A 26,425-nucleotide genomic window follows, 5' to 3' on the forward strand; every position below is an offset into this window, starting at 1 on the left:
GAAAACTAAGTGTTTGTTAGAATTTAATGAAATTTACAAAAATATTCATACTTGAATCTTTGAAGAAGAAAAAATTATAATTTTTTTTAAAAAAATAAACACAAGTGTATTTTGAAAATTTTGATAGGATTTAATAGAAAATTCTAATGGATGACTAAGATTGAAACTTTCTGAAAAATGGATGTTCTGAATTGAGACATTTTAAAGTTTAGGTACATTCTTTCTAAAATGGTGAAAGTTCAGGGATTATAAATGAAGTTTGACCTTTCTTTAATTATTCTAATGAAGTTTAAACAAAATATTTCAAGAAGTTTGATCATAAAATAGGTGATTAATGGTCCGTTTGAGTTTGCGATTTTAAAAAGTGCGATTTTAAAAAACGATTTTTTAAACGTTTGGCAAAATCGCAGTTTGACCTTTAAAATTCTGCATTTTCAAAAAAACACCATATTACTTGCAATTTAAAAAGGCAGTTTTCTGCCTACGTTTTCAAATCACAATTTTTTAAAAACACAATTTTCAAACAAATCACATTTGTTATGCTGAAATGATATGGAACTGCTAGTGCACTAATTCTCTTTGGTTCTTTTATTACTTATGCATAATTGTCATTTCTTTAATTTCCTTAATCCGTTTAAATCTTGAGTGTTGTTTCTCTGAGATAACTTTATTTCAGTCCAAAATGGTGTATCTTACCAATTTGTATATTATTTTGTGATATTCCTACTTTTACTTCTCCAATCATTTGGTTATCAAGACATCACAAGAAATCAGCGACGTGCCTTACGAAGATTATTTCCGTGTTGAGGTATAAGCTATATCTGTGTTCTTTGGACATGTCTAACTTACATTTATGAATGATTTGGCTTTTATGTAGTTTATTAGCTGCATATCTTTTCGAAATATCCAATATTTTGATAAATAGTTAAGATATTAGAATAGTCTGTTTAAAGATGTAGAAAGGAGGTATTCCTTAGCCTTGGTAAACAAGCCCTAAGCAGGTCATGATATAACACATTCATTTCTGCTTTACCTTATAGCACAATAGCACATTCATTTCTTCTTTTCTTGTTACTACTACTACTATTATTAAAACAGAGGTTGTCGAGATGTATTATGGTTATGTCATTGCCTGGTCTGTGAAGTACTGCATGTCATTTATTTCTTGGGTTTTAGCAATCTACAAGTTGAGTTTATTTCTTTATATGTTTATTTAGTTTCTTTAAACCAGTTGGTTCTGATCCATGCTTCTAGGAAATATGCATCACATGTTAATTGATTTTAAGGGAGCAGAACGTTGTGCTCCTTGGCCTATATCAAGAACAAAAAAATTGTTACCCTCTGGTAGTTGTGTGGGAAAAAGTTACTAAAAGCTTTAATACAGAGGCACCTTGGTTATCAATGTCTATCTGGCATTCTTCCTTAGTATTGCATTCCTTTTGCCAACTAATCAAGTCAATCTTGTGCATCTACATAGTCTGCTTGTGGTCATTCTTATCTTTTTACTCTACCAAATGCTTACATAATCTATTGACACTGTAACTCAGTTTGTATAACTTATTTTCCTGGATCCAACATCAGGGGCTTTGGGACGTTGAGAGAGATGCTGGATGAATCGAAAGAATGCTGCATTTTGCATATATATATGTGAATGTGGCATTTTCCAAGAAAACTGTATTTAAAGGTCAGTCTTGCCAGTACTTTGTCTTGTTTTAGTTTAATCATGCTTTTTTTGAGCATTGACAGAAAGGATTGTTCCTGCAAGCCTTATTGTAAATTGTCTCCTGTTGCACATTTATTCTTTAAGGATTTTTACAGTGGGGAATGGGGACTCCTTTTAGTCGTTACTTACATGATTCAGCTTCCACCATGATATTGATTCGAAAATGATTATTTTCATCCCTTATTATTTCCACTGAGTAGGCAAGAAAGATGTCAAGTAGTTTTCAGGGTGAAAATAATTCAAATGGGGTAGCCAAGTAATTAGCTGATGTGGCTGCTTGCCCTGTAAATCTAATGTTGCAACGTGGATATATATATAAGTCATAGTTATACATTCCAAAATTCAAATGTCACAAATGTTGATGATTTTGATAAGGAGCTACTTATTGATTGGTTTTAATTGTCATATTGCATGTGTTCTCATGGCATTAAAAATTTCTACAGAATAGATAAATGACTTTATATAATTTATTACTGATTTGATTTATGTTTCTATTTCAATTTATTACTAATTTAATTGATGAATAGATTGAGGTGTGATTTTATATAAATTGCATTGTAAAATAGGGGTGTTTCTTAACTTATCAAAAAAATAATAATAATAATAGGGGTGTTTCTTAAGTTTTTTTTTTTTTTCCTTTTCTTTTTCTTTTTCTGTAGTGTTCTAAAGTTTGGACCAATATCCTAATATTAAAAAACCAGAAATGAAATTCCAGACTATGTAAATACGTACATCTTTCATAGAATTTAAGTTTTATGGCACTCTTCCTATCTAATGCAAAATTGTTATGTAGTTTTAGCAGGAAACCCTAGATTTGACATATATAACATTCCAGGCTGAAGGCAGAAGTTAATTTTTGGATATAGCGCATGAAAGTTCAGAATAAACAATTTGTAAGGGATATAATAGTATAAGGGATATAATTGTAATAGTTAGACTTTAGACTTTTGTTACTTAGATAGTTGGGCTTTTGTTAGTTAGCAGGTGTGGGTTGAGAGTTTAAAAGCCCAATGTATGAGAAAGAAAGGTTATCGAATTTGTAGAAGTGTTTTGGAACTGTTTATTGGAGCTAAAGGATGAGCTCGAATTACCCAGTAATGGAGTCCTGCTGAACTCGAATCAGCCTATCTTTCAATAATTCAATATAATTTCATTTCTTTATTTACCCATTTCTAATCTTCCATCACAAATATATCTACAAAAATTACAAAAAAGAAACAAAATTATTACAAGTGGTATCAGAGCCAGGATTTTAGGACAAGCTACTTTGTTGGTTAGTGACTTGAAATTATTTGGAAAATAGTACTTTCTCTAATGTCAAGTGAAGCCTCAAGAACACAAACACACACTTCAGTGAAGGCAAATATTTGCATATATGATCCTATATGCCTATGCCTAGTGCTTGTGTTGGATGAGCATGAGCCTGAGGGGATTTGAGTTTACTTGGTTTTTCAAGGCATATGAGCCTTTGTCTTGTGTTTTTCTCAACTTACTGCATTTGGTACAAATAGAATGCTTATTATGTTTTTATTGAATTTTCAGATTTTGAACAGTGTCGCTCCTTTAAATAACTCTCTCTCTCTCTCTCTCTCTCTCTCTCTCTCTCTCTCTCTCTCTCTCTCTCTATATATATATATATATATATATATATATATATATATATATATATATATATATATATTATTTGGTTTTTGCTGAGGCTTGCTAATATCTTGATTGAAGTGTTTCTTTGAAATATGGGCTTGATTTGATACTAGATGGGTGTATGTGGTCACTGGAAAAATAGTGCATTCTACCATTGAAGAATGTCGAGAAGCTTATTTGATCTTAATTCCCCTTGGCAAAGTGTGGCCACTTTGAGAGTTGGTTTGTCTTGCTCGGTTAGCCGCTTTAGGTAAGATCCTCACTTTAGATTACTTAACAAAGCAACATATCCCGGTGGTAGATTGATATAGCTTGTGTAAGAAGAGTGGGGGAATTGTTGACCATCTTTTACTTTATTAAGAGACAATAGCCTTATGGAACCCTATATACGGTTTGTTCGGTTTAGCGTGGGTCATGCCTCGTTGAGTGAGAGATCTCTTCGCTTGTTGGAGAGGGTAGTTTGATAGTCTTCAAAGTGAAGTTGTTTGGAAGATGATTCCGCTCTGCTTGATGTGGTATATTTGGAGAGAAATAAATGACGAAAACTTTGAAGACAATGAGAAGACAGTGGGGGAGGTAAATGCCGTCTTCTTCAATACCTTTTTTCATTGGATGGCTGCCTACAATTGTTTTCATATTTCTAGTTTTCATGACTTCTTTTTATTTTTTTAATCTTTTTTGTTTTTTCTCGTTAGGTGTTTCTCTTGTATACTTCATGTGTACATGGGTGCGTCCTTTGATTTTCAATGAAATTCAATTACTTATAAAAAATAATTAATAAAAAAAGAAGCACAATGCTATATTTATATCATTCTGTTTTGGAAACAAAGCATCCAACTGCAATTCATGAAACAATAACTTATATAGAGGGGAGTTGTGGAAAGAATTGAAGACCGTGGATATAATTATATGGTGGCGTGTAAATTTAGAAGTGTTAGCGACCAATTTGAATGGACGTTTGTTAGTGTCTATGGCCTTAATTATGATGATGAGCGTTGTTTGCTATAGGAGGAGCTGGCGGATTTGATTAGTTGGTGAAATTTGCCATGGTGCATTGGGGGTGATTTTAATATGACTCGCTTCCCTAATAAGTGATCAGGAGAGGCCAGCTTCTCTTTAGCTATGGATGAGATTTTCAATTTTTATCTTTGAGGAGGGTCTTATGGATATACCCCTCAAGGATGGGAATTTCACATGGTCTAACAATCGGGATTCACCTTCATGGTCTAGAATCGACATGTTTCTCATCTCTCCTAAATGGGAGGATAATTTCTTGAATGTTATCCAAAGTAAATTACCTAGAGTTCTCTCATATCACTTCCCTATTCTTCTTGATTGTGGCGACTTTCAAAGGGACGTAAGTTATTTTAAATTTGAAGACATGTGGCTGAAATCATATCGTTTCATGGAGAAGGCGATGCACTAGTAGGCTTTATGTTGTTTTCATGGCTGTCCTAGCTTCGTTTTGGCCTAAAAAAAAAAAAAAGAAAAGAAAAGAAAAAAAGGCTCTCAAAGCCGACTTAAAAACTTGGAATGGTACGGAGCTTGGTAATGTGAAGAAGAATAAAAGGGCTTTTCTTGATGATTTAAAAGGGCCTGATGAAGTTGAAGAACGTAAATCGCTTTCTAACGAGGAAAAATTGAGGAAGGATGAGGATACAGTTAAGCGGGAGAAGACTATTGTTTAGGAGGAGAGGCAAAAGTTGAGGGCATTGTGGTTAAGAGAGGGGGATAAAAATACAGGTATAGTTGAGCCACTATATATATATATATACTCTCATTTGTTGCTAAGAAAAATTGTTGAAAAAGAAAGCACAAAAATAAAATGCATATCCGACTAGGGGTGGAAAGGCGGGCAGTTAATAACTGTTAACCACTTAACAGCCTACGTTAACCACTTAACAGCCTAACTACTTTGTAGATGGTTGAAAAAAACCGCTAACGACCTAGGACGAGATGATTAGTGGTTCTAGAGATAGGCGAAAGTGATTACTAACCGCTAACCGCCTAGCCATATATATAAATACCAAAACGACGTTTCATATAGGGTTTTAAATTAAACCACACATTTGGCCAAAAAGAATAAAAGCCCAAAAAAATGTAAGCCAAAAAAAAAGGTTCAATGAAGGCTTAACACCCAAAAATATGCCCAAAATGTCCAAACATAAAAGTGGTTATGCGGTGCGATTATAGCTTTAAATAATCACTAACCGGCGCTTGTTTTGGTTCACAGTTTGCTTTGTTTTCTTTGTCGCTGTTGAGCATAGTTATGCTATTAGCCAGGCCCCAACACATCCATGTGAACCCTCAGACTGGCTACATGAGCGGCATAGGCAGATCATCCGAAGCAATGGCTTGGATGAAGAAGCGAATTCACCACCTTAAAGACGAAATGTACACGGTTGAGGCCCGGCTCGAGAGGATGCGACATGAGCATACACTGTTGAAAGCACAACTGAAAGACCTAGAGCATCTCGGTAAGCAACAATAGTCATATGTATATCCTTATACTTCTTGTCATATGGTAAATCTTCTTTTCCTTATGTAATCAAAAAATGTATCATACAAAAGAACTTTGTCAAATTTGTATCTGACTCAAAAACCAGTGGTACCAATACATCCTGTTGCGGAAATCAATCTACTCTTGAGGGGAGCTTCTTCAAAGGTTCTAGTTGGTCAACTAAACTCTACCTGAACGTTACACTAATTTCAAAATTTAGAACCAATATGGTACGCGTCTCAGCTACCCCATCACATATTGAGATTCGGTGTTATTCATTTTGTCTAGGAAATGGATGGCCAGACCATGACACCAATTTTTTTTTTTTTTTTTTTTTTTGTTACTTTAAAAAAAGAAGGGTGATTCGGCCACTCAAATAACCACTCAAGCCACCATTTCTTTAGTATTATTATTATTATTATTATTAATTTGTTGTCACGATCTGGGACACTCATTTTTAAATACAATGTATTGCACTGGATTTCTATCCGCCCCACTATTACTCCCCCATTAGTCATGAATAATTGGAAACTAGCTCATAACCCATGCTATGTGCGGGATTCTTTATTATAATTTAATTTCAGAATTTAAACACATCTTCATCATACTTTTTATTATTAATCTATAAAAAGTTAAACTTTTTATAATATTTGTTTACGTTCTAAGTTGGAACTCGGCTTATATATATATATATATATATATATAAAGGAAGAGATAGAGGTAGAAATTAGTGAGAATTTAATGACAATAAGATTTGACGTTTCTATTATTTTTCTATTTTATAGAACAGAGTTAATTATGCATATTAAATATACAGGTTAAATGTTTTAAAAAAATATAGGTTCATGCCATGTGTCATAATTCTAAGCTAACTCTAAGTTGAAACTCGTCATATATATATATGACGTGTACAGTTTTCATGAGCTCTCAGGAAAGTGTCCCATGGCGAGTACAATGTTGCAACACATGGGGTTTAGGAAAAAATGGATTGTGACTTTTTAGATTTATGAAGGGAAAATATATTTTAGCCTATTGAATTATTACTTTTGTTTCACTTGCATCACCGAACTTTAAAAAGTGTCATTTGGGTACCTTGAACTATCACTATGTTCTAGAAAGGCAACCCAATTTGAAAAAATCATGAAAGTAGATGCAAAGTGGTCACATGTGTATTACATAACTACGATGGTGTTTTCCTTCCTAAAATATCTCTAAAAATCATTTAAAAAAAAAAAAAAAAGAACAAAAAACTTAAAGGGTATGGTGGTGGTTCGGCCATCCTTAATTTTTTTTTTTCGTAATTTAATTTATTTTCAATTTTTTTAATGTTTTTATTTATTTTTAATAGTGTTATAAGAGTAATTTGGTTTCAATGGCAATTACTGTATTTTATAATAAAGTATGGGGAATTTGGGAAGAAAGACACTGTAGTGACACACTCGTGACTACTTTTTCATTCATTTTAACAGTTCTTGCTAACATGGTGGTCTTTTGACAACGGACTGGTAATTTGAGGTACCCAAACACTGCTTTTTGAAGTTTGGAGGTACAAGTGAAAAAGTAGGGGTAGTTTAGAAGGCAAAAATGTATTTTCACCGATTTGTTACGATAATTTTAGATGGAATTTTTAAAATCTTATTCATTAATTTAATTAAATAATTCAAATTTTATCATCTAAGTATTTTTTATTTTAGAAGATTCTTCTATTGTTAGATCTTTGTAGGGTCGTTGATTAAAGTTCAAATGTTCAAGCTCTTCGAGCTAGATGGTATTATCACTATCTAAACCTAGCTATTCACGTCTGGGGGAAACCATGAGCTATTTAATTTAGGGAAAAATCATATTTAACCCTTAAGTTTTCATTTTATTTAAATTTAGTTCTTAGGTTTTCAATTTTAAGAATATAGTCCTTAAGTTGAACTCAAGTTTTAAATTAGTCCATATATCACCATACCATCAAAGTTAACGATTTTTTATTTGTCATGTGTGTCTCATTTGACACATTAGGGTCTACCTCAGCATCAAAGTTAATGATTTTTCATCTAACACTACAAATCTAGGAGATTAAGATGATAAAGAAGATAGTTTTTGTTTTTGGAGTTAGGGTCTTTTGTTTTTTTGTTTTTATTTATTTATTTATTTATTTATATTTGAATGATTTGGCTCTTAATGATATGACATTGATATTAAGTGTTGATATGAATGCTAGCATGTAAATTGAGACACACGTGACATATGACAAATCATTCATTTTGACAGAAAAGTTATAGAAGAATTTATTTAAAATTTGGACAAAACCTAAGGATCCCATATTCTTGAAATTAGAAACCCAAATACTAAATTCAAATCAGATAAAAACTTAAGGGCTGAATATGATTTTTCCTTTTAATTTAAAGATAATATTTAGATTTTCAAGAACTTTACCATGAAGTCGCTTTAATAAATTTAGACGATTCACTATAAGGCTGACAATTTTTTACACAATTCGCGAACCTGACACAGCATTATAGGATTAGGGTTTGACTTAAATGGGTTGACCTACAGGTTGACCCGTTTATGAAAAAATATATATTTTTATATAATAAATACAAGTTAAAACGGGTCAAACAGGTCGTGATGAGTTAGGTCAAACAGGTTAAACATGTTCCTTTTAGGTCTAAACGGGTCAAGCAAGTCGTGTCAAGTCACTCGCGGGTCATGTCTTGTTGAAGGGTTTGACCAGTTTAACAAAATGGGTTGTGTTTGGGTTGACTCTTTACGAGTTAGTGGGTCGACCCGAACCCGACTCAACAACCCAAATTGACAACATTAATCCACTCCACTCAATTATGCTATGCTAAATCGCTTTATGACTTTTGAGTTTTCATGCATAACCCATCTTTCTATGTAGTTAAAAGAATATTGTTTTATGAACCTTGAAACCGTTGCCCCAAATTTACGCAAGATTTAAATCACTTAGTTTAAGTCCTATTCCATTGAGGGGCAGCATTTTCGTGTTTACGTGTTGGGTTCGGATCGTGTTGAGGCATGGGTAGGTCAACCCTAACCTAACTCATTTAATTAAATGAGTCAGACCCATCAACTCTAACTATCTAATTTGGTGTCGGGTTCGCAAGCCGTGTCAAAAATTGACAGCCTTAAATGTTGCATGTCGGGTTCGGGTTGTGTTTTGACATGATTATAAAACTATACAAGTCAACTCTAACACGAACCATTTAATTAAATGAGTGTCAGAGTCCTCACCCTAACCCACTAATTTCGTGTTGGATTCATGTCAATTTTGCAAACCGAGTTAAAAATAGTCAGCCTTTAACTCCACCCCTCATAGACTAAGCTGGAACTAATCACTCAACGTCTACGATAAATTAAGCACATTCGAGAATTCAAACATTCTCCACACCATCCCTGCTTCCTTCTTGTGAAAAGCCAAAAAAAAATTTAACGAAATACAAACTTCTGCATCTACTCTTCGACAAAATTAAATGGGTTCCATTTAAGCTTTCTTTGTTTTTGGAAGCATTCGCACCCCTCCCAGCTGCACGTCCCTCCTCCATCCATGTCAACAGTAGAAAGGGAAAAAAGTGCACATGGTAGAGAAGTCAGCCATAGAAGGGGGTGGCATGCATGACATATCCGAATTAAGGCCCATTATTTTGGAGACGACCACCGACCTTATTCACACGGCTTTTACTTGGTATCGATCATTTTTGCATGCAAATATCAAAGCAGTACTTCAACAAGATTCTGATAATGGTGGGGGCTTTGAATATTAGCCTCACTTTCTTTGTGGGGGTGAAAATCGTACGGCTTACTCTCAAAAGCATACGCTATGATCTCGCATGTTCCACATTGTTTTTCTTTTTCTTTCCTTTTTTTTTTTTAAAAAAAGAAAAGAAAAGAATTGGGATAACTTTATTTAAGGATACCAAACATTCACCCTCTTTAAGAGAAGATATCTGAACTTTAAAACGTCTCAATTTAATGTATCTATTTTTCGGAAAGTCTCAATTAGGGGTCATCCGTTAGGATTTTCTGTTAATCCTATTAAAATTCTCAAAATACCCATGTATTTATTTTTTTAAAACAATTTATAAAAATTGTCAAATATTCAAGCATGAGTATATTTTCAAATTCCGTTAAATCCTAGCTAATACCTAAATTCTATCAATTTTTTTTTTTCCTAAAAAAAGGGAGGAGTATTTTGAGAATTTTGATAAAATTTAACGGAAAATCATAATGGAACACTCCTAATTAAGACTTTCCAAAAAATAAATACCTTAAATTAAAACGTTTTAAAATTCAAGTACTCTTCTCTCAAAAAGTGTAAAAATTTGGTACCCTTTAGTGATTTTTTTTTTTTTTTTTTTAAAAAAAAAAAAAGGAATGAATTGTTGGCGGAAAACTTTTTGTCATCATTGGTTCAACATTGGAAATATACAACAATATCAAGTTTGGGCCTACAATTAAAGTTGTGGCGTAGCCAAAACATACGTCGTGCTTAATTCCTCCAACCGTCCACTTTCTGAAGTAGTTGCGGATTTTTCCTTCTTTTTTTTTTTTTTTTTGAATTTTCTTTTTTCAAATTCTTTCTTCTACGATCCTCTGGAATTTCTGGACTTACTTGTAGCTTTGAAAAGCCTCTGCCAAAGCAAAATTAATTACCCATTTTGAAACCTCTTAATTTGGTTCCTGACTAGCTCATGAATCTTCGACTTTGAAGCTTTATATAAATGAACGGCGGAGATTGATGGGATTGATTGGGAGAGAATTTCAGTTATTTTTTTTCGTTGGGGTGCCATCAATTAATGTTTTTCCCTCTCTACTGCAACGGCTCAACCAATCCTTAGCTAATTTGATATCGAATTGTAAGAAAAATAATACACGGTGGCCGGGATATAACTACGGTTCCTCTCATGTACCAAAACAGGATCTGACCAAGTTGTCCTACGTGCTTTAGCTCTTTAGCTTTCACCTTCATTTTCTTTCGGTGGTGGAACACACTACTAGAGCGATGCCGATGGTAAAATGCCCACAATCTAAGCGCACTCAAAATAAACATGAAGAGACCTAGAGATTGGCTTTTTCATTTTGACCGTGTGTGTGTGTGAGTTTTTTTTTTTTTTTTTTGGCTTATCCATATGATAGAATGTATGCCTCATATAGAGATTAGGATCCTTAATTTCCTTGTTTTTATCTGCCTTAACAAACTAGTTGTTGGAGAAACTATTCAGCACTAAACTAGGGAGATAATTGGGTGCTTTGGATGCTCTATTTTTTTGGTTTTTTTCTCATTTTTGTTATGAGTGATCCCTAGCTATCGATCACGTGGAGGATTACATGCATTCTAGGCTCTCCGGCCTACTCATTGGAGGGGAAAGTAGCTAGGCATCATTATTCATTATCATCTAGTAATTGAGTGGATAATCTTAAATAGGTGGGAGGTGGGAACCATGGCTAATATTGGCCTCCCTCAAATCTAGGCCTTATTCCCCCCCTTTACCCTCCAAACTCATGACTTTCCTTTTTGGAGCTATGTGGTCTGTGGAGTTTGCTTGGCGTAATCAACTATAGCATTTCCCATGAAGATATCATAGTAGACACCATGGGGAGAGAGAGAGAGAGAGAGAGAGAGAGAGAGAGAGAGAGAGAGAGAGAGAGAGCTTTTTGGCTTTATCACTTTTTCTGATATCCTTCGAGTTCAGGTGCTGCTTACAATTTTGCATGAAAGAAAATGTAAAACACGCGAAGACAATTGCTTCAATAATATCTCTGTCGGCTTTCACCCGGTTCTAATTAGTAATATTATAATTTAATTTTGTTAAATAAATAAAAAATATTAAGGGTCCAATTATAGTAAAGATTAGCCAAAATCGCTCTATAATTAAGACCGAATTATGAAAAAATTGAATCCCAAGATATTGGAACTTTAGAGAGAAAGAAAGGAAAAATAGAAATGAGAAGAAGAAAGGGTTTTAGAGTAATGATGCAGTTGATTGCACGGTACTGAGCCAACAGATACTTACAAAACCAGTAAAGACAGTCAAAAACTTGTTGAAGCTTGTTGGCAAGAGGACCCAGAATGGTTATATCACCTCGATCCCTCTATGTGGAGCGTTCATTGCGGGTTATGGCTTTCGGCAAATTCCATGCTGAGTTTTGCGCTCATTGACCAAGTTATGCCTTTAGTCAGATTTCGTTCTTAAATTCATAAGTGTTGAATTTTTTTAATAAGAATAATATTCTGAATCGATCTGTTTGCGGATTTCGAGGCAATAAAAATATGTTTGGATGTTGAATAGAATTCAGATTCTTTTTGAATTTGTGTTTGGGTGTTGAATTTTTGAGATTTGAAAAAAGCGTTTTTTAATGGTAAGAAGTTATTTAAAATGATTGGATTGTATAAAAAATTGTGTATAATAATTGGTATTATGAAAATTAATGTTGGTAATGATTGAAATAATCATGGCATTTGAATATTGACATTGAATATTTGAATATTTAAATCCTGATTTTATTCGGGTTGGATATGGGTTTTCGGGTTTTTAAATAAAACCCGATTAGAATATAGAAAAAGTTTCAAACCAAACAGCTCATACTGTAGTTATCTTTAACGCTACAATCTCGATATCTTTTAAGTAACCGTTACGCTGATGTGGCTAATCCGACTGTCGAGATTTTTTCTTTGGTCAAGTCTTAATTATCACCCGTTTCCCCTGCGTTGTCCACTTCTTCCAACCATACGCACACTTTAACGACTCATAAACGCAATCATAGCAACACTCACAACACACAAAAAAAAAAAAAAAAAAAAAAAAAAAAAAAAAAAAAAAAAAAAAAGGCTCAACCATCTTATTCTCCAACTCCATACAGTCCACTTTACATCCGATCTATTCTAATACACTAGCTTTACCAAGAAAAGCTTTGAGCTTTTTATAGGAAAGCTCACTCTTTCACTATTTCAACCAAAACACCAAACATTTCATACTCATACACACCCACATCATATAAATTCTGAAATATTAAATCCAAGCATGTACCATATATCATTTGAATCTTCAAGAAATTTAAAGAGAAAAGTATGAAGATCTTACACTTAAAGCATACTCTATGCCTTTTTGCCCAAAGAACACTCTGTTCTCTTCTTCCCCTATCAAATTTCTTAACTTTACTTTTAGTTGGTGGCTAATCCATGGGTCTGAAGTTTGGGGCGCACAAATGGAACCCTAACCCAAAATCCTACTTTTTTTTAAGCTCAAAAACTGCCTTTTTTTTTTTTTTTTTTTTTTTTTTTCGCGCGTTCTAGGCTGCAAAAATAGTCCAAACGGTATCTCTAGATAGAATTGTGCACTTGTGCTTAGTAAAATGGGCATAAATTTTGCTGCGATTCTCGAAATCGTTGATGTGACCCCAATTTAAAAAGCTCTTTTCGAAACGCATGTTGTGGTCACTATGTCAAGCTCGGGGAGTTTCATCTTAAGGCTCAAAATCTAATGTTTTTTTTTTTATAATACAGTATTTCCAGTGTTTTCACGTCCTTCAAGAAACTTATTTGAACTTTTACACCTTAATTGATCCAATAGTAATTTCCCTTGAGAGCTTCTACACATCCTCCCCTCATCCTCCCCTTATCACCCCTTTATAATAAAAATTAATTTTTTTAAGGAAAAGAGGGTGACAAGGGGAGATGAGAGTCTCCTCTTTAGTATTTCCTATTTCCCTTTTAGTTACAACATATTTTCATTAGATTTATCATCATTGCACCTGGATTCACATTTTTGTCTATTTTGTGTATAGATTGAATTTACGTAGGCATGGAGTTTTTGTTCCCAACCGTGCAACATCTATGTATTTGGTTTCCTTTTTCCAGCATTCCTTAATTCACAGTCACAGCGGAGCTAAGAGCACTAGTAGCAGTTACCTTATATTGGTTCCCTTCCCTATATTTAAGAAAAATTTCATGAAAAACATCAAAAAACCTCCAACAACAGATGTCCTATATTTAGATGAGGGAGTTGAGAATAAATAGTAATTTCCTATGTATACATGTCTACTATTCATTCCCTATGTATTATTTTAATATAAAAGAAGTATAATTAATTGATATAGGGAAGAGAGAAAAAGTAGGAAAGAGAGAAAAAGAATAAAATAAGAGTAAAAAAATAATATTTAATTGATATAGGGAAAAGTAAGAAAATTTATTGTGGAATATTTTTTTATAAGGAAGTAAAAAGTAATTTTATTTCCTAAATATAAAAAAAATGATTAAAAATCTACTGCTAATGCTCTGACGTGATGCAGTACTAGTATTCCTCGAAACCATTCACGGCCTCTCAATCGTTGTCTACTTTTTTTCTTCAACCTTTTCCCTCCTTTTTCTTTTTCCTTTTCTTTTTCTTTTCTCTTTTTCTTTCTCCGACCATACCTTTTTTATTTCTTGTTATTCGAAACCTAATTTACTTAAAAAAAAAGGAATAAAGTATAATTTATTTTTCTCTTAGATGTAATTTAATTTTAACTTTGTGTCGAAATAAATAAATATATATATATATATATATATATATATATATATATATATATATATATATATATATATATATATATTATTTATTTATTTTTAGAATTTTCTGTCCAATCTTATTAAAATTCTCAAAATATTCATCTTTTTTTTTCTCCTCTTGAGATTGAAAAAATAAGTGTTTGTTAGAATTTAATAGAATTTACAAAAATACCCATACCTGAATCTTTGAAAAAAAAATTATAAATTTTTTTTAAAAAAATAAACATGGGTGTATTTTGAAAATTTTGATAGGATTTAATAAAAAATTCTAAGAGATAACTAAGATTAAAACTTTCAGAAAAATTGATATCCTAAATTGAGACGTTTTAAAGTTTAGGTACATTCTTTCTAAACGGTGAAAGTTAAGGGATTATAAATGAAGTTTGACCTTTCTTTAATTATTCTAATGAAGTTTAAACAAAATATTTCAAGAAGTTTGATCATAAAATAGGTGATTAAGGGTCTGTTTGAGTTTGCGATTTTAAAAAGTGCGATTTGAAAAAACGATTTTTTAAACGTTTGGCGAAATCGCAGTTTGACCTTTAAAATTCTGCATTTTCAAAAAGACACCATATTGCTTGCAATTTGAAAAGACAGTTTTCTGCATACGTTTTCAAATCACAATTTTTTAAAAACACAATTTTCAAACAAATCACTTTCTATAATTTAATTTAAAATCACATTTGTTATGCTGAAATGATATGGCCGGAACTGCTAGTGCACTAATTCTCTTTGGTTCTTTTATTACTTATGCATAATTGTCATTTCTTTAATTTCCTTAATCCGTTTAAATCTTGAGTGTTGTTTATCTGAGATAACTTGATTTTAGTCCAAAATGGTGTATCTTACCAATTTGTATATTATTTTGTGATATTCCTACTTTTACTTCTCCAGTCATTTGGTTATCTAGACATCACAAGAAATCAGCGACGTGCCTTATACAGATTATTTCCGTGTTGAGGTATAAGCTATATCTGAGTTCTTTGGACATGTCTAACTTGCATTTATGAATGATTTGGCTTTTATGTAGTTTATAAACTGCATATCTTTTCGAAATATCCAATATTCTGATAAATAGTTAAGATATTTAGAATAGTCTGTTTAAAGATGTAGAAAGGAGGTATTCCTTAGCCTTTGTAAACAAGCCCTAAGCAGATCATGATATAACACATTCATTTCTTATTTACCTTATAGCACATCCATTTCTTCTTTTCTTTGTTACTACTACTACTATTATTAAAACAGAGGTTGTCGAGATGTATTATGGTTATGTCATTGCCTGGTCTGTGAAGTACTGCATGTCATTTATTTCTTGGGTTTTAGCAAATCTACAATTTGAGTTTATTTCTTTATATGTTTATTTAGTTTCTTTAAACCAGTTGGTTTTGATCCATGCTTCTAGGAAACATGCATCACATGTTAATTGATTTTACGGGAGCAGAACGTTGTGCTCCTTGGCCTATATCAAGAATAAAAAAATTGTTGCCCTCTGGTAGTTGTGTGAAAAAAAGTTACTAAAAGCTTTAATACAGAGGCACCTTGCTCATTTAGCTTGGTTATCAATGTCTATCTGGCATTCTTCCAAAATTCAAATGTCACAAATGTTGATGATTTTGATAAGGAGCTACTTATTGATTGGTTTTAATTGTCATATTGCCAGTGTTCTCATGGCATTAAAAATTTCTCAGAATAGATAAATGACTTTATATAATTTATTACTAATTTGATTTATGTTTCTATTTCAATTTATTACTAATTTTTAAATGATGAATAGATTGAGGTGTGATTTTATATAAATTGCATTGTAAAATAGGGGTGTTTCTTAACTTATAAAAATAAAAAAAATAAAAATAAAAATAAAAAAAATAAAAAAAAAAAACAAATAATAGGGGTGTTTCTTAAGTTTTTTTTTTTTTTTTTTTCCTTTTCTTTTTCTTTTTCTGTAGTGTTCTAAAGTTTGGACCAATATCCTAATATTAAAAAACCAGAAATGAAATTTCAGACTATGTAAATACGTACATCTTTCATAGAATTTAAGTTTTATGGCACGCTTCCTATCTAATGCAAAATTGTTATGTAGTTCTAGCAGGAAACCCTAGATTTGACATATATAACATTCCAGGCTGAAGGCAGAAGTTAATTTTTGGATATAGCGCATGAAAGTTCAGAATAAACAATTTGTAAGGGATATAATTGTAATAGTTAGACTTTAGACTTTTGTTTTCAAAAAAAAAAAAAAAATAGACTTTAGACTTTTGTTACTAAGATAGTTGGGCTTTTGTTAGTTAGTTAGCAGGTGTGGGTTGAGAGTATAAAAGCCCAATATATGTATGAGAAAGAAAGGTTATCGAATTTGTAGAAGTGTTTTGGAACTGATTATTGGAGCTAAGAGATGAGCTCGAATCAAGCTGTAATGGAGTCCTGCTGAACTCGAATCAACCTATCTTTCAATAATTCAATACAATTTTATTTCTTTCTCTACCCATTTTTAATCTTCCATCACAAATATATCTACAAGAATTACCAAAAAGAAACAAAAGCATTACAAGTGGTATTAGAGCCAGGATTTTAAGACAAACTACTTTGTTGATTAGTGACTTGAAATTATTCGGAAAATAGTACTTTCTCTCTCTCTCTCTCTCTCTCTCTCTCTATATATATATATATATATATATATATTATTTGGTTTATGCTGAGGCTTGCTAATATCTTGATTGAAGTGTTACTTTGAAATATCGGCTTGATTTGATACTAGATGGGTGTATGTGGTCACAGGAAAAATAGTGCATTCTACCATTGAAGAATGTCGAGAAGCTTATTTGAACTGGATAAACATGGTAATGTCTTTCTGTTCAATTTAAATGCAGTTTTGATTTTGAAGTTCATGAGTGCTAGATTGTCCATTTAAGAATTTATATATTTGTTGCTCTTTCAGGCACATGAATTGTTGAAGAAAAAGAACCTTGGTAAAAAAGAAGGTTGGGCTGTTGTAGATAGTTATATTTACAGTAGTTTCTCCAATGCATGAAATTTTATGCTTTGGCTGTTGTAGATGATCAATTATTTTAACCAATCATGTGCTTCTTCTCATTGGAGCAGAGGAAGTTGCTGCTGATAGCATGATTCAGAATGGTGAAGCTCACTTCGAGAGTGAAGTAATCACGGGGGAATCTTTGGAAATGTCATTTGAGTCAAGTGACCATATAAGAACGCAACAGACATCTGATCCCGTAGATGCTAACCAACAAGTTGGCAATCGTTTGAAAGGAAATTTCATTGATGCTACATTCCTAGCATCTTGGTTAAAGGAATCTATAGTGAAGTTAGGATCCTTGAGAAGTCAAGTCCATATTTCAGTACTCGCAGTTATGGTTTTTGCTGTGATTTTCTTGATGCAGGTACGTACTTTTCTACCAGCTTGTTACATTCGTGCTATTTCAATTGAGCATTTTTTTTTTCCAAGGGATGAATACTAGTATGATATGTTACGATGGCTTTGGGATGTGGCATATGCAGTCTACTTGCCTTATGAATGGCTAAAAGATAGCCTCTAAGGGTGTAGTCAATTTTGGACTTATTTTTCTATGCAATTTAAGAAATTGTCGTCATTGGTAAGGTCCTGCATTTAGTGTGTTTGATGATGCCGTATGATATGGTAATTGCCAATTACCATAAGAACTGGCATATAACTCAAACTGGCATGCTAAGTCTATATGGAACAATATTATTGAAAAAATGTGTCGTTGTTTGGCTGGTTGGAAGAGACTTTATTTGTCTAAGGGAGAGAGATTGACTTTGATTGAAAGTACTCTTTCCAATTTGCCCAGTTAGGATTTGTCCCTTTTCTCCATTCCACTAGGTGTGGCAAAAAGGATTGGAAAACTTTAAAGGGACTTTTTGGGGGGTGAAATTGGTGAGTAGTTTAAGTTCCATTTAGCCAATTGGTCGAAGATTTGTTCTCTGTTGTGTTTAGGTGGTTTGGGGATAAGAAATTTCATTCAGTTTAACTGAGCTTTCCTAGAGAAATGGTTATCGCGTAATGCTACGAAGAGGGAGGCTTTGTGGAGATTGGTGGTGGAAACAAAATTTGATATCATGAGGGATGGTTTGCGTTCCAATGAGTTAGTGGGGCCTTTAAGATTGGGAGTGTGAAAACATATTAGGAAGGGGTGGAGAGTTTTCTCAAGTTTTATGAGATATGAGGTTAGAGATGGGTCTAAGATTAGGTTTTTGCATGATTTGTTGTGGGAACCAGCTCATAAAGGAAAATTTTCCAAAATTGTTTTGTATCTCACGATGCAAGGAGGTGTGGGTGGCGGATCATATGTTGTTCTTTAATGGAAATTTTGAGTGAAATATATCATTTTCCAAACCAATGCATGATTAGGAGGTGGATTTGGTCACTTCTTTCTTTGATCTTTTGTACTCCATATTGATACAAGGCAGTGATGATAAAATTTGTTGGACCCCTTTCAAAAGGTGGAAGTTTAAAGATCCTTCTATAGTGCATTTTCTTTTCCTACTAGTTCCATATTCCTCGGAAAAGCATTTGGAGAGTTTAGGCTCAAATCGGCTTTCTTTGGGTGGATGACGACATTGGGGAAGGTTTTGGCATTGGATAATTTGAGGAAGAAGAGGATTGTTGTATGTGCAAGAGGATTTTGGAGTCCATAAATCATCTTCTCCTTTACTAAGAAGTGGCAAGAGATTTATAGGTTTTGATTTTTCGTCTTTTTGGTAGAGAATGGGTCATGCCTAGAATGGTTACAGAGTTGTCGGCTAGTTGGAGTGTCAGGTGGGATGCCGTAACATTTTAGAAGTCTAGAGGATGGTACCTCTATATTTAATGTGGAGCATTTGGAGAGAGTGGGACGCAAGGAGTTTGAAGATTATGAGACTTTGGTGGTAGAGCTTAAGACCGCTTTGTTCAAATCCCTTTATGCTTGGATAGCGGCGTATAATAGTCTATACTTTTCTAGTTTTTATGAATTTTTAGATTTATGTTCTTTTTCTTCCTAATCGGGGGTCTTTCTTGTATACTTCCTTTGTATTTAGGTTGTGCTTCTCTACGCTTTCTAATGAGATTAAAGTACTTATAAAAAAATAAGGGGTAATTACCTTTTCCCCCCATGAACTACCAAAAAATGCGCAATGCCCCCATAAACTACCAACTCGACCAAAATAGAGCATTCAACTACCAAAAATAACCATTTTCCCCCCTTCCGTCAGTCACACGCCGTTTTACCCTCATTTTCTTCCTCTTTTCCCCCTATGAACTACCACCATCTTCCTCTTTTCCCCCCATGAACTACCATCATCTTCCAACATGCCCCCATATAAAACGGCACATGACCCGTTAACCGTTTGTTTTAACCCTTTTGACTGACGGAATGGGGAAAAATGGTTGTCTTTGGTAGTTGAATACTCTATTTTGGTCGAGTTGGTAGTTCATGGGGGCATTGCGCATTTTTTGGTAGTTCATAGGGGAAAAAGGTAATTACTCAAAAAAAAAAAAAATTTCCTTTGGCTAGCTAATTAACATGTTTTGATCAAGAATTCTTTAAATGTCATTGAGATCATTCAGTAGGGGTCTCAAGGGGACTGTTGGTGACATTTTGTACTTTTTTCATTATAGAATGGGATGAGTTTTCTAGATATACTAGATTTGAGGTGGGTGACGGCTCAAAGATTAGTTTTTGGCATGACATGTAGTGTGGGGAGCAATCCCTTAAGGTAGTGTTTCTGGAGTTGTTTAGCATTGCTTGCTTTTGGGTTGCATTTCCGGCAGTTCATTTTCAGTCCTCTAATGACTCTTCGCAATGGAATGTTAATTTTGTAAGAGCGGCGCGTGAGTAGGAGTTGGAATTATATACTTTGTTTTTCAATCAATTGTATTCCAACAAATTGAAGCAGAATAGTGTAGACAAACTTTGTTGGAATTCCTCCAAGAGAGGGTGGTTTGATGTAAGAACATTCTACAATGTCTTAATTCCCCTTGGCAGAGTGGGGCCACTTTGAGAGTTGGTTTGTCTTGCTCGGTCAGCCGCTTTAGGTAAGATCCTCACTTTAGATTACTTAACAAAGCAACATATCCTGGTGGTAGATTGGTATAGCTTGTGTAAGAAGAGTGGGGGAATTGTTGACCATCTTTTACTTTATTAAGAAACAATAGCCTTATGGAACCCTATATATGGTTTGTTCGGTTTAGCGTGGGTCATGCCTCGTCGAGTGAGAGATCTCTTCACTTGTAGGAGAGGGTAGTTTGATAGTCTTCAAAGTGAAGTTGTTTGGAAGATGATTCCGCTCTGCATGATGTGGTATATTTGGAGAGAAATAAATGACGAAAACTTTGGAGACAATGAGAAGACAGTGGGGGAGGTAAATGCCTTCTTCTTCAATACCCTTTTTCATTGGATGGCTGCCTACGATTGTTTTCATATTTCTAGTTTTCATGACTTTTTTTTTTTAATCTTTTTTGTTTATTCTCGTTAGGTGTTTCTGTTGTATACTTCATCTGTACTTGGGTGCGTCCTTTGATTTTTAATGAAATTCTATTACTTATAAAAAATAATTAATAAAAAAAGAAGCACAATCCTATATTATATCATTCTGTTTTGGAAACAAAGCATCTAACTGCAATTCATGAAACAATAACTTATATAGAGGGGAGTTGTGGAAAAAATTGAAGGCCGTGGATATAATTATATGGTGGTGTGTAAATTTAAAAGTGTTAGCGACCAATTTGAATGGACGTTTGTTAGTGTCTATGGCCCTAATTCTGATGATGAGTGTTGATTGCTATAGGAGGAGCTGGCGGATTTGATTAGTTGGTGAAATTTGTCGTGGTGCATTGGGGGTGATTTTAATATGACCCGCTTCCCTAATGAGTGATCAGGAGAGGCCAGCTTCTCTTTAGCTATGGATGAGATTTCCAATTTTTATCTTTGAGGAGGGTCTTATGGATATACCCCTCAAGGATGGGAATTTCACATGGTATAACAATCGGGATTCACCTTCATGGTCTAGAATCTACTTGTTTCTCATCTCTCCAAAATGGGAGGATAATTTCTTGAATGTTATCCAGATTAAATTACCTAGAGTTCTCTCATATCACTTCCCCATTCTTCTTGATTGTGGCGACTTTCAAAGGGGCGTAAGTTATTTTAAATTTGAAGACATGTGTCTGAAATCATATCGTTTCATGGAGAAGGCGATGCACTAGTAGGCTTTCTGTTGTTTTCATGGCTATCCAAACTTCGTTTTGGCCCAAAAAATAAAAATAAAAATAGCTCTCCAAGTCGACTTAAAAACGTGGAATGGTACGGAGCTTGGTAATGTGAAGAAGAATAAAAGGGCTTTTCTTGATGATTTAAAAGGGCCTGATGAAATTGAAGAACGGAAATCGCTTTCTAATGGGGAAAAATTGAGGAAGGATGAGGATACAATTAAGTTGGAGAAGACTATTGTTTAGGAGGAGGTGAGATGAAGGCAAAAGTTGAGGGCATTGTGGTTAAGAGAGGGGGATAAAAATACAGGTATAGTTTATATATATATATATATACTCTCATTTGTTGCTAAGAAAAATTGTTGAAAAAGAAAGCACAAAAATAAAATGCATATCCGACTAGGGGTGAAAAGGCGGGCAGTTAATAACCGTTAACCGCTTAACAGCCTAACCACTTTGCAGATGGTTGAAAAAAACAGCTAACCACCTAGGACGGGATGATTAGTGGTTCTAGAGGTAGGCGAATGCGGTTACTAACCTCTAACCGCCTAGCCATATATATAAATACCAAAACGACGTTTCATGTGGGGTTTTAAATTAGACCACACATTTGGCCAAAAAAAATAAAAGCCCAAAAAAAAATGTTAGTCCAAAAAAAAGGTTCAATGATGGCTTAACACCCAAAAATATGCCCAACATGTCCAAAGTTAAAAGTGGTTATGCGGTGCGGTTATAGCTTTAAATAATCACTAACTAGTGCTTGTTTTGGTTCACAGTTTGCTTTGTTTTCTTTGGCGCAGTTGAGCATAGTTATGCTACATGAGTGGCATGGGCAGATCATCCGAAGCAATGGCTTGGATGGAGAAGCGAATTCACCACCTTAAAGACGAAATGTACACGGTTGAGGCCCGGCTCGAGAGGATGCGACATGAGCATACACTGTTGAAAGCACAACTGAAAGACCTAGAGCATCTCGGTAAGCAACAATAGTCATATGTATATCCATATACTTCTTGTCATATGGTAAATCTTCTTTTCCTTATGTAATCAAAAAATGTATCATACAAAAGAACTTTGTCAAATTTGTATCTGACTCAAAAACCAGTGGTACCAATACATCCTGTTGCGGAAATCAATCTACTCTTGAGGGGAGCTTCTTCAAAGGTTCTGGTTGGTTAACTAAACTCTACCTAAACGTTACACTAATTTCAAAATTTAGAACCAATATGGTACAGTCTCAGCTACCCCATCACATATTGAGATTCGGTGCAATAAATTTTATCTAGGAAATGGATGGCCAGATCGTGGCACCAATTTTTTTTTTTTCTTTAAAAAAAGAAGGGTGGCTCGGCCACTCTAATAACCACTCAAGCCACCCTTTCTTTATTATTATTATTATTAATTTGCTGTCACGATATGGGACATCCATTCCTAAATACAATGTATTGCATTGGATTTGTATCCTCCCCACCATTACTCCCCCATTAGTCATGAATAATTGGAAACTAGCTCATAACCCGCGCTATACGTGGGATTCTTCATTATATTTTAATTTCAGAATATAAACACATCTTCATCATACTTTTTATTATTAATCCATAAAAAGAAACTTTTTAAAATATTTGTTCACATAAGTCTAAGTTGGAACTCGGCTTCTATATATATATATATATATATATATATATATATATATATATATGATATGATAGTTAAAGAGATAGAGGTAGAAATTAGTGAGAATTTAATTACAATAAAATTTGATGTTTCTATTATTTTTCTATTTAATAGAAGAGAGTTAATTAGGCATATTAAATATATCGGTTAAACGTTTAAAAAATATAGGTTCATGCTACGTGTCATATATATATATATATATATATATATATGATGTGTACGATTTCCATGAGCTCTCAGGAAGGTGTCTCTTGGCGAGTGCTAATTAGCTTGCAAATGATATGATTTATATGTGCTTGGCAAACCAGTCTAACTATCAACGGTGAGCTTGTGATGTTTTAACATGCTTGAAGCTCTTGAGTTGTTTCGTCCCACAATTGGGTAGCTGCGTTTAAATTCGAGTACAACGTTGCAACGCATGGGGTTTAGGAAAAATTGGATTGTGACTTTTTAGATTTATGAAGGAAAAATATATTTTAGCCGCTTTGAACTACGACTTTTGTTTCACTTGCATCACCGAATTTTAAAAAGTATCATTTGGTACCTCAAATTATCACTATGTTATAGAAAGGCCACCCAGTTTAGAAAAATCATTAAAATGAATGGAAAGTGGTCATGTGTGTGTCACATAACTACAATAGTGTCATCCTTCCTAAAAAATCTATAAAAATCTTTAATAAAATAAAAAACTTAAGGGGTGATGGTGGTGGTGGTTCGGCCATCCCCTAATTTTTTTTCATAATTTCAATTTATTTTCAATTTTCAATTTTTTTAATGTTTTTATTTTTTTAATAGTTATAAGAGTAAATTGTTTTCAATAGCAATTACGGTATTTTATAGTTAAGTCTAGGGTATTTGGGAAGAAAGACACTGTAGTGACACACACGTGACCACTTCTTCATTCATTTTAACAGTTCTTGCAAACAAAGTGATCTTTAGACAACGGATTGGTAATTTGAGGTACCTAAATACCACTTTTTGAAGTTTGGAGGTACAAGTGAAAAAGTAGTGGGTACTTCGGGAGGCAAAAATGTATTTTCACCGATTTGTTAAGGTAATTTTAGATGGAATTTTTAAAATCTTAATCATTAATTTTAATTAATAATTCAAATTTTATCATCTAAGTATTTTTTATTTTAGAAGATTCTTCTATTGTTAGAACTTTGTAGGTCGTTATGTAAAGTTCAAATGTTCAAGTTCTTCGAGCTAGAAGGTATCATCACTATCTAAACCTGTTCACGTATGGGGAAACCATGAGCTATTTAATTTACGGAAAAATTATATTTGACGCTTAAGTTTTCATTTTATTTAAATTTAGTTCTTAGGTTTTCAATTTTAAGAATATAGTTCTTAAGTTGTACGCAAGTTTTAAATTGATCCCTCTATCAACATACCGTCAAAGTTAACAATTTTCTATTTGTCACGTACGTGTGTCTTATTTGCCAGTCTATCTCAGCGTTAAAGTTAATGATTTTTCCTCTAACACTACAAATCTAGAAAATTAAGATGATAAAGAAGATGGTTTTTGTTTTTAGAGTTGGGGTCTTTTGTTTTTATTTGTTTTTATATGAATGATTTGACGCTTAATAATATGACATTGATATTAAATGTTAATATGAGCGTTAGCATGTACATTGAGACACGTGACATATGACAAACCATTCATTTTAACGGAAAAGTCATAGAGGGATCTATTTAACATTTTGGCAAAACTTAAGGACTATATTCTTGAAATTAAAAACCCAAAGACTAAATTCAAATCAAATAAAAACTTAGTGGTTGAATATGTTTTTTCCCTTTAATTTAAAGATAATGCTTAGATTTTCAAGAATGTTACCATGAAGTCACTTTAATAAATTTAGATGATTCACTATAGGGCTGATAATTTTTTACACGACTCCCTAACCCTACATGACATTAGAGGATTAGTGTTTGGCATAAACGGGTCGACCTGCAGATTGTTCTATTTATGAGAAAATATATATATATAATAAATACAGGTTGACACGGGTCAAACAAGTCGTGTTGGGTTAGGTCAAACAGGTTAAACATATCCCTTTTGGGTCTAAACAGGTCACAGAAGTTGTGTTGGGTCGCTTGCGAGTCGTATCATGTTGAAGAGTTTGACCAATTTAAGTAAATAGGTCGTGTTTGAATTGACTCTTTATGAGTTAGTGGTCGACCCGAACCCGACTCGACAACCCAGATTGATGGCCATACTCCACTCCACTCAATTCTGCTATGTTAACTCGCTTTATGGCTTTTGAGTTTTGATGCATAACCTATCTTTCATTGTAATTAAAGAATCTTGTGTTTATGAACCTTGAAACCCGTGCCCCAAATTTAGGAAAGATTCAAATCCAAAACTTAGTACAAGTCCTATTCCATCGAAGGGCGGCATTTCGTGTTAATGTGTCGGGTTTAAATCATGTCAAGGCATGGGTAGATTAACCCTAATCTAACTCATTAATTAAACGAGTCAGACCCATCTGTTGGAGATCATGCATTAATCAAATTAGAAACAGCGGAATACCGATCCCAGAAATTTTCTTCAAGATAAACAAGGCTTGATAATATAAACAAACATGTGTGGAGTACTTACTTGAACGTGTTTAACAATAAACTGCCACTCCTTGGCTATATGGGCCAGCTAACTTTGAAGCTTTCATGTTAAATGATGAAGAACTTGTTCTTCATGTTCTTCATGTTCTTGACTTAATCTTCAGATCTTCTCTTCAACGATTGAATATGACCGTGAGTGTGGACTCACAACTTGAAGTAGTAAAAGTAATTAATTATACTTCACTATAGCCCTCTATTTGTATACTTAGATTTACTTATATGATAAGGTTATGAGATAACTCAAAGATGTAGCTGAGATAGCCTAGGAGTCATAGGAGGAGTGGAACTCTTCCTCCAAGCTACTATAGTGCACTGCCAAGAGGTAGAAGACATAAGAAGAGTAACTTCTCCTCCTATCTTCTAGGATACACGGCCAATGGGAGATTTTATATCCCTTTGGCCAAGCATCATCCGGCCAATGGGGAGATTAAATCTCCCCATGTATCTAGAGATGGGTTTTGCTTTATCTCTTTACTACAT

The 26,425-nt window shown here is 33.6% G+C and overlaps 1 long non-coding RNA gene across 1 annotated transcript; it reads left to right on the forward strand.

Annotated features, from left to right (window-relative positions):
• The first annotated feature begins 745 nt into the window (after positions 1-745).
• Positions 746-17,402, forward strand: LOC133878856 (uncharacterized). The gene is made up of 4 exons (XR_009902007.1): positions 746-808; positions 1,582-1,684; positions 17,200-17,261; positions 17,360-17,402. It is a non-coding gene; the product is annotated as an uncharacterized LOC133878856 (long non-coding RNA).
• The last annotated feature ends 9,023 nt before the right edge of the window (positions 17,403-26,425 follow it).

This window comes from Alnus glutinosa, chromosome 10 (assembly GCF_958979055.1).
Source record: "Alnus glutinosa chromosome 10, dhAlnGlut1.1, whole genome shotgun sequence".
Taxonomy (NCBI): domain Eukaryota; kingdom Viridiplantae; phylum Streptophyta; class Magnoliopsida; order Fagales; family Betulaceae; genus Alnus; species Alnus glutinosa.